This window comes from Salvia splendens, chromosome 5 (genome assembly GCF_004379255.2).
Source record: "Salvia splendens isolate huo1 chromosome 5, SspV2, whole genome shotgun sequence".
NCBI lineage: Eukaryota > Viridiplantae > Streptophyta > Magnoliopsida > Lamiales > Lamiaceae > Salvia > Salvia splendens.
Genome location: NC_056036.1, coordinates 17,011,828 through 17,020,453, shown reverse-complemented (window position 1 = coordinate 17,020,453; position 8,626 = coordinate 17,011,828).

The window sequence follows — 8,626 nt, the reverse complement described above, 5'->3', positions numbered from 1 at the left end:
CAGTGTTGCTACAATTTTGAAATCCGTTCATATCCAAGTAAGACTGTTTGATCAATTTTTTGAGTTCTTGATACTAGACTTTGAGGAAAAGGGTGAGGTTGAGCTTTTCGAATGATCACGGGGAATAAGTTTCTATAATCAGATATGCGTAAAAGTGATACATCAACTAGAGGCATCGATACAACCAAGAACACGAGGTGTTAATTTTTAGAGATAGTTATTGCTTTTTTTTAGCGATACGAGGAAGTTGCTTGGAAATTGGATTGTGAGTTAATGGAGAAATATTTTATTCGATTGATGTAAGCAAATTTCGGGACGAAATTTTTGTTAAGATGGGTAGATTGTAATACCCAGACTTTTCTACCCTTTTTATTTGTTCTCGTAGTGACATCGTTTGTGTACCTGAAAATTTTTGTCCTTGTTTCAATAGAAGGATATATCATTTTGGGCCTATAACAATTATTCTTTTTCTACCCTCAATTTATTTAATTTTTCAAGCCCAATTCATTTTATTTGAAACTACACTTTGAAGCCCAATTTTTCAAGCCCAATTCATTTTATTTGAAACTACACAGATTACTCTTAATAATCTGTTACCGCAAATCTTGTTCATTATCTGCACTACCAGAAAAAAAGGAACCAAATCAGTTTTACTTTCAACGTTAGAGCATCCGCAGCGGTGGCGGTTGGCGCCACCGCCGTCCGTGCCAGCGGCAAGGCGAAGGACCGCCACCGCTGCAACCGCGCCGCTGGCACGGCGCTGCTCGATGTATCGAGCACGTCCGTGCCAGCGGACGCACACGTGGCGGTCTCCCATTCGCCAACGGCATAGCCGTTGGTTTCAAACATTTTTTTATTTTTTTTTTTAAAAAATCGGATTTTTATTAAAAAAATCGATAAAAAATAAAAAAAAAAATTTTCACTTCCCCAAAAAATTATATCCGTTTATAACCGTTTTTCCCCACTTTTTAATTTTTTTTTTTTATTTTTTTACCCCAAAAATACACACTTTCATCTATAAATACCCCTAATTTCACTCCAAAAAATTCACACTTTCACTACACAATTCTCATCATCAATCTCTCATATGGCCGATAGGTCAACTATGACCCCCACGCAACTTCAAACGCACGAGTCCATGATATTGGGTCTCCAAAAACAATTGGGGTTGGTGCCGCCGGATGCGTAGTCTTCCTCGGGTTATATTAGCCAATAATTATGTAATTTTTAATTTTTAGGAGTTTAATTATGTAATTTTTAATTTTTAGTATTTTAATTATGTAATTTTTAATTTTTAGGATTTTAATTATGTCTTTTTATTTTATTTGTAATTTGTTATTTTTATTGTGGTTTTTTAATGAATTTTAGTATTATGAAAATGTTTTTGTGTAATTGAATTTTATATTAATTGTGCTCGTCCTTGCGGAAGAGCACAGTTGTGGGTGTTGTGCTCTTGCCAGAGAGCAGGCATGAATAGTACCGCCCGGGCCCACAACCGTGCCGCTGGCAAGAGCACGGTTGTGGATGCTCTTAGACCATCTATATACCTTCTGCCTTCTTCACGTTTCATCAGACTCAATCAATTCAAGAAAAAAAATCAGAGAGTTAGAAATTAGAGAAAAGAGATGACAGGAGCGTTGTGTTTTGAGAGAGGCTGAATTGGAGGGAGAAGAGATGACGACAGAGTGGTCCACAAGCGGATAACAGCCGGTGAATAGGGAGCGGAAGGCCGTTCGGTTCGGCAACAGCCGCCGCGACTCATGGCGGCGCTGCGATGCGAGAGAACAGAGAGGGAGCGCGGTTTCAACACAAGCTACACACACTCAATTTAATGAATTCCAAATCTGAGAGAGAGATCCGAGAAGTTCCCAAGTATCAATTGAGAAAGGGACCGGTGAATAGCGGCGGTGCCGATTGCCGCTGAGATAGGAGATGAAGAAGGCAACGGCCTCGGGCGACGGAGGAGCTACCGACCAGCAACTCATAACTGCTCGAGTAGCAGCCAACCGCGAGACGGCGGCGCGGAGTGCAGTGCTGACAGCAGCGGCTGTTCGCGATGGAGACAACAATGGCAGCGTCAGATTCGGAAACGGCTACAACTGCTGCTCGAACCGGTCGATTGGTGCAGCCGACGGTGAGCAATACCAAACAGCGAGGCAGTGACAGCAGCGGCGCGAGAAAGGCGTTGACGGAGACTCACCGCGATTCAGATCTGGACAGCGGTGGCCGCGAACTAAGGCTAGCCATGGCGGCAACTATCGGCTCGACGGAGAGACAACGACACTGTAAAATAAGAAAGAGAAGATGGAGAGATAAGCTAGATTGGAGGACAAAATAGAGAGAAATCGAGAAGAAGAGAGAAAGAGGGAGTTACTGCTCAAAGTTTGGGGGAATTTCCTAATTTTTTGAATAAAAACAGAGAGTAGACGATGGAAGGGAAAAAGGTAAGTGATTAGGGGCTGCTCTTTTCTTATTTTTGGGCCAAAGTAGTAATTGGGCTTGTTGAATTTTAATTTTGTTAGTTTGGGTATGCAGTTAGGAGTATAAAATTAGTTGGGCTGCTTAACGAAATTAATTAAATCTCCGCTTTAGTTATGATACGAGAGCTTTGCAAATTCATGCTAAGGAAGAGCGAGGATAAAATGAACACCATATAGTATAATTTTAAATATATTTTATTTTTGCAAAATCTAATATTTTGCATATCATGTTCTTTTAAAAAGGGTGATTTTTGCATGCTATTTGAGAACAGAGCTGATTGACAAGTGAAGGATTTAAGAGAAAGAGGTGGGCTTTCTTTTTAAATAAGGACTATGTCCTAAGTATACTTATTTTTTTGCGAAATATGTTTGTCATGTCATATTTTTGTGTTGCTATGGGACCTATCTAAAGTGGCTTTTGCCATGTATGGTTAATCGAATTCGGGTCTGACTAGGGAGTGAGTCCCTACTCAGGCTAGTGTACACCCCGTAGATCGTGCGCTATCTCTTTGAGTTGGCCGGTCTAGTGGCTTGGAATGTGGCCACATTCCTTGTCATGTATGTTCAGATATGGTATGGTGATGTTGATGATGATGATGTTGGTGAGATGTTTTAGTGACTCGGGCTCTTTCAAAGTTAAAACCCCGAGGTCACTCGTTATTGGCATGATAAATATTTTTATTGAAAATGTTTTCGGCATGAGTACACTGAGTGCATCAAGTACTCAACCCTGCATATGTTTTCCCTATGTGCAGGTTGAGCGGTGACGAGCGGGGTGGGTGTTGAGTAGAGCTGGTGAAGATTTGTGTTTGTTTTAAAACTTTCTGAATATATTATGTCTTCATACATAATAGTATTCTACTCTCGAATGCTTCCGCTGAATATTGCTTCTTTCGCCAAGTATTGTTGAGATAATTTTGTTTTCGAGTTGCTGATTGTTGTAATGATACTCTGATTTTATTCGAGCTATTCCCATTTGTTTTGAGCTATGGTCGAGTTGTGCTGTTTTCCCCTTTCTTCACCGCTTCTTTAATCCTCCCCTAGTCGCGATCAACCGTGTTTTCTATCCTTAGAAAATGCGGGCGTGACAGTTGGAACCCCGATTGGTTCAGTTCACAACCACGGGGGTATTTTTAGGCTTAATTAGTAATTTTTTTTAGGAGTTTAATTATGTAATTTTTAATTTTTAGGATTTTAATTAAGTAATTTTTAATTTTTATTATTTTAATTATGTAATTTACATTTTTTTTTATAATTTGTAATATTATTTCAGGTAATTTTAATGTATTTTAATTTTGTGGAAATGTTTTTATTTAAATTGAATAATAGAATGGTGGGACCCTTATGCTTGTCATTGCGGAAGAGCACGAATGTGAGTGTTGTGCTCTTGCCTAAGAACAGGGAGTAAAAGTGTGGTTGGGCCCAAATCCGTGCTCGTTAGCAAGAGCACGGATGTCACCATTATGATTCTTAGTTATCAAGAAACATTGTCAGTAGTAATAGTTATAGAACCGACATATCCTTTCGTCGGACAATGTTAGCTCTTTCAATATCTATTTTTAACAATATTTATCATATGTATTTATAGTTTATATCACTCAGTTATCTAATTATTTTTGCTTTACAATATCTACTATGTATGTCGCAGCTTCCAGCAACGTCGACACTAAAAATAACCCGCACACATAATACAATATGAGAAACTTTCCGATCTATATTTCACAATGGACACATGAAATCGAAAACCGGTGATTTCTCAACATTTCAAAAACTCCACATTTTTGTTAGTTGGTGCATAAAAACGTGACACATCACACAAAGTAAGTTTCTAAGAGCATCCACATCGGTGCTCGATGCGGAGGACGGCGTCGCTGTGCTCTTGCCGACGACACGGCGCTACTCGATGCATCGAGCGCGCCCGTGCCGCTGAGCAGGGCTTAGCCGTTGGATTTTCTATTTTTTTAAAAAAAGGAAAATAATACAAAAAATTAAAAATATATATATTTTCGAATTCCCAAAAATATAGCCGTTTTATTACCATTTTTTTGAATTTTTTTAATTTTTTTAATCCCAAAATCATCTATAAATACACACATTCATCATCCATTTTTCACATCAAATTATCCCTCATTCATATTTTTTCATACAACTCATCTACATCTTCCTCTCTCACTCAAACCCTCTCTAAATTCAAAAATGGATTTCAACGATATCATTACGGAAGTGGAGCGCAAAGAACAAGAATACTATGAACAATATCGTGCCGCCTATGAAGTCTATGTCGCCGCCGCTACCCCCGCCCCTCCTCCTCGACCAACTAGATCAAATCGCGCTACATCCCTCGTGACCGGGAGGAGCCCACGAAAGGCTCATTGCCGACTATTTTTCCGACCAGCTGCGGTTTCCGGAAGATTACTTCCGGAGTTGTTTTCGCATGTCAAAACGGTTGTTTATGGGTATTGTCAACACATTGTCCGCCCGTGTTGAATACTTTCAATCACGTAGAGACGCAACCGGTCGGCAAAGTCTCTCGGCATTGCAGAAGTGTACTTGTGCCCTCCGACAACCTGCTACTGGGCAAACGGCTGACCTCTTCGACGAGTATTTGCATGTGGGTGAGTCAACTGGAATCCTATGCCTCAAAATTTTTTGCGACAGTGTTCGTTCTGCTTTCGGTGAGGAATTTCTTCAGGCTCCCACCACCGAAGATTGTCAACGGTTGCTTCATCTTCACGAAACAGTGCACGATTTTCTCGGTATGCTTGGCAGCATTGATTGCATGCATTGGAAGTGGAAGAATTACCCTAATGCTTGGAGGGGGCAACACTTAAGCGGCCTCAAAGGCGGTGGCCAAACGCTTATCCTTGAAGCGGTCGCCGACTACCGCCTATGGATTTGACATGCATATTTCGGTGTTGCCGGATCCAACAACGACTTGAACGTGCTCTATTCTTCACCACTCTTTAATGATGTTTTGAATGGTGTAGCATCGGCGATCGACTTCACAGTCAACGGAAATTCATACCACATGGGTTACTATCTCGACGATGGTATCTACCCAAGGTGGTCGTCTTTCGTAAAGACGCTCAACAATCCGCAAGACTCGAGAAGGGTTCTTTATTCGCAGCGTCAAGAGTATGCTCGTAAAGACGTCGAAAGAGCTTTTGGGGTCCTTCAAGGCCGATTCAACATTGTGAAGGCCCCGTCTCGGCTGTGGTACGTTAAGAATATCACCGACATCATGTACACGTGTATTATCTTGCACAACATGATTATAGCTGACGAAGGACCGAGGACGCCTAACTTTTACGACGAGGATGAAGCCGGAAGCTCAACCACGAGGTCTCTCACACGCCGAGATGTGCATACGACGGAACGCAAGAGGATCGAAACAAGACACACAATGCGCGATACCATAACCCACATTGAGCTACAAGAAGACCTAATCAAACACATTTAGGCGAAATTCGGCCATGAGTAGTAGATTTTTTTAATTTTATTATGTAATTTTTAATTTTTTACTAATTTGTAATAGTATTCCTGGTATTTTTAATGCATTTTAATATTGTTGAAATAATTTTTATTTAAATTAAATAATAGAATGGTGTGACCTTGAGTATGTCATTACGGAAAAACATGAATGTGAGTGTTATGCTCTTACCAAAGAGCATAGAGTAAAAAATGAATAAAAGTGGATTCACACCCACTTCCATACTCTTTCGAGATGCTCAAATTCGTCATCGAGTTTCATTACTTATCCTCATTTGATTGGATACAAATAATTAACATCAGTTTTGACAAATAAACACAAGTCGGCGCCCAATCACAACTTTTTTGGCTTTACTTATTATCATTATGTTGTATTTCCTGTGGTGTTTGATGCAAACGTACTTATCTTATATAAATCCATGGTGATCCATCAATCAAACCTCGGTAAGTTTGCCATTTGCATTGCATGTGTCATCACTTCTTTTCCTGCAATATCTTGAAAAATATTTCCAACTTATATTTATTTAACTTTTAAAATAGAAGAAAATATATGTGTCTCATATTTAGTTTCCTGCAATCTTGGATGTTGACATAATATTTATGTGCATGCTAAAGAAAGTACTCAATTCGTCCATAAAAAAATCTTGGAGTATCATTTACTTTTTTTTATTTTAGATAAGTGGATCTCATTATTTAACTAATTATTTATTACCTCACATTCTATTATAAATTCATTATATAAAAGTATAGTCCACATTGAACTAACTCATTTCTTCATTTTTTTCGTAAAGACAAACAATTTCTTAAAACTCATGTCAAGTCAGAATGAGATTATAAATAATGGACGGATGGAGTCCTACGTACGTGTTAATTGAGTTATGTTCAATATTAATTGACATACGTTTCTTGAGTACTCCGTAGTTTCTTTAACAACAAAAATAATACGTTTGATATCTTTAATTTTATTTAAGTTCATGCTTTACCTATTTACTCACTCTAATTTTATTATCTTTAATTTTTATTTCCTCTTCATTTAATTAATAAATTAATATTGATTTTGAATAACTTAAGTAACGTGAGACATATTACTAGTTTTTATGCAAATATACATACTAGTCTATGAACGAGCACCTATCTTTTAGGAATTAATCTTTTAGGAATTAATCTTTTAAGAATTAAGGGTGCGTTTGGTTTGACATTTATGTTTTCAGTAGAAAAGGGTGCAATCATATTTGCAATTCTCGTTCATGGTCTGCGATTTATGTAACGAGTGTTTGGTTAGACACTTTTCATTTTGGATGATTTAATTCATCGGTTTGGTTTGACATTATGGCAACCTTGGAATAAACAATAATTCCATTTGCACCGTCAAGCTCCTACTACATTTTATTTTATTACATTTTTTTTATAAATTTTTGGTTGATTAAGTCCTTATATTAATATTTTTTTATTAAGTTTTTTTTTATAATTTTTTTATTTTATTAGTTTCTTATACTGTACTAATGTATTTTAATTTAAGAGGTTTATATTTTTATTTTTTATGTTGTGGGATCTTTATTTAATAAACTTCACTTGAGTTGGTTAAATTTAATTTTCTTTCTCCGATTTATTTTTAAATTATTCAGTTACAACAAGAATCATTGAAAAATGAAAAATTTATTGATATTGCTCGCTGTCAACTTATAAATTGTTTATTTTTTCAATGATTTTTGAGGCAATATTCCAACTGAATTAAATTTAAAATAAATAAAAAAGCAAAAATTATTAAATAACAAAAGAAAAGTAATTCTAAAGTCTGCTAGATAAAAATCCAACCCAATTAAAAATAAAAATATCAAAATCTCTTAAATTAAAATACATTAATATAGGGACCTATTGAAACAAAAAATTATAAAAGGACTTAATGAACAATATATTTATACAAGGACCTAATTCTTGAATGGGGTATCGATCATATTTGAGGAGAAGGAAGAGTGTAGAAAGATTTAAATTTAATAGTAGAAATTGTGTATTTGTGTTATGTATATTAATTGATACTACTACTCTGATATAGAGTTTACATATTGTGTACATGGTATATGGTATGATTTTTCTATATGGTAGGATATCAATATATTCAATCAATACAAATCAATTTATACTGATATTATTCTGTTTCCTTTTCTTGGATGATTTCGATCTTCATTCCTTTTCTAACACTTCCCTCAATTTGAATGGTGAGATCTCCAAAACTTAACTTGCATAGACGTTGGAGAAACTCTTCGGGTTTACTACTTTGGTGAGGATGTCTGCCAGTTGATGTTCAGATCGTACGAACGGTATTTCAATAGCTCCGCTCTCGATGTTTTTCCTTAATAAAGTGTCTGTCGACTTCCACATGTTTGGTCCTGTCATGTGGCGCGTTTTTGTTACAAATCATGTATTTCTGATGTCATGTATGCATGCATAACATGATAGTCGAGGATGAAGGTAAAAAAGTGATCAATTAGGTAAATGAGGACGTTAGACCTAGCTCTGATGTAGCTCGCGAGCCCCAACATCAGGTGCACCGCCCCAATTCCAAGAGTTTGTGCTTGTCGACGAGCTACAATGCGCGAGGAAAACACCTACCTTCAACTCAACTCCAGCGAGATTTGATCGAAAAATTTGGACCCGTA